The following is a 1,567-nucleotide window of genomic DNA, read 5'->3' as shown; positions in this document are numbered from 1 at the left end:
GTTTACATAAACTGCTTTTTAAAAAAATCTTCACCTGAGGATATTTTTCCACTTATCTTCAGACAGAGTGGGAGGGAGAGGGAGAGAGAGAGAGAGAGAGAGAGAGAGAGAGAGAAACATCGATTGGGAGAAACACATCAACTGGCTGCCTCTCACACGAACCTTACCAGGGCCGGGGATTGAACCACAACCGAGGAAGGTGCCCTTGACCGGAATTGAACCTAAGGCTCTTTGGTCTACAGGCTGACATTGTAACCACTGAGCAAAACCCTCCAGGGCCATAAACTGCTTTTAATAAATTAAAATGCTTTTTTTTCTTTTTATATTTTTAGGCAGCAAAGTCTCACTAATTAGTGAGTCCCACTGGCTCGCTAATAACTCAACGCAGTTGCCTCTTCATACACTCAGCCTTTGTAGTAGCTCGAGCTTTTGGACAGCAGGATCAGGGAGAGATAAACTGACTTCAACATTTTTGTTAAAAATAAAAAGCCCCACTAATCTGGTCCATCATTTTCAACTGGCAGGAGTATAAATAGTTGATGGACTTTACTCTGCATAAATCCAAACAAAGGCCAAAAAGATGTTTTCTGAAGGTGATTAGAACGTGTGTGTTTATGGGATCAAGATGTGGCCACCCTCTGGCTTAGGGTCCATCTGATTTGGTTTGTTTATAAATAGAATCTGAAGTGAATCAACCCACTTCCTGTTAGTCTTTCTCAATCTCATGGTTGTTGTTTTTATTTTTTTTTGTCCTCTAAAGTATGAATTTGATGTCTTTCACTGTTTGGGAGGAAAAGATGCTGTTTGTCATTTATCAAAACCTAAACAGCTGCAATACAACAATGTTCATTCAATTTTAATACTAAGTAAATAAATGTGAGCAATGACTATATTATGGAAACACGTAGACCGGAGGTTCAAATTCAATGAATTTTACTTCCAATTTAGTTTCACAAATTTTCAGATTTTCTTAAGCTCCCTTCAGGTTTCCCAATGTTGCTAGATTAGTATGGATGGCATATTCTGTAGATACAACTTCTTAACTCACTCTCAAACCATAGTACTGAGCCTGTTTGGATTTGAAGAGTTTTATGTTTTCTCTCGAAAGTCCAAAATATACTTTACTTCCTGGAAGTGGGCAAGGAGACACCTGATCAGAGGTGTTGTTCTTACATCAATGAGGGGCAAAACAGACGTACAGTCCTTAGTTTATCCTAGACTGATGCCTATGTTGGTGGCCAGAGCTGATTCATGCCTGGGGCACATAAAAATATAATTTACTTTGAGAGCAAGAGTGAGTGATTTGAAAATGTGCTGGCTTGAAAACCATGGGGCAATTAAAGACATCATTATGCTTTCCAGATCAGGTATAAAATGGCCAGGAAAAAACATGCATTTCTCTACAATTCCACCCCTATGACTCATCTTTAACTCATATAACTATGTGCTTAACACTCGCTTTACTCATGAGTCAGCCATTTTATTGTTCGTGTACTTTGGACCAAGCTCTGGACCATTTCAGTGTTTCACAGAACAAGGTGATTAGGGCCATCAGTAAACACTATTT

The 1,567-nt window shown here is 39.0% G+C and overlaps 1 pseudogene; it reads left to right on the top strand.

Annotated features, from left to right (window-relative positions):
- The first annotated feature begins 1,122 nt into the window (after window positions 1–1,122).
- LOC118643034 lies at window positions 1,123–1,268 on the top strand (annotated as a pseudogene).
- Window positions 1,269–1,567: the final 299 nt, after the last annotated feature.

This window comes from Molossus molossus, unplaced genomic scaffold, assembly GCF_014108415.1.
Source record: "Molossus molossus isolate mMolMol1 unplaced genomic scaffold, mMolMol1.p scaffold_m16_p_3, whole genome shotgun sequence".
Classification (NCBI taxonomy): Eukaryota; Metazoa; Chordata; class Mammalia; order Chiroptera; family Molossidae; genus Molossus; species Molossus molossus.
Note: the sequence above shows the minus strand (reverse complement) of the source record. Positions and strands in the feature narration are given on the sequence as shown.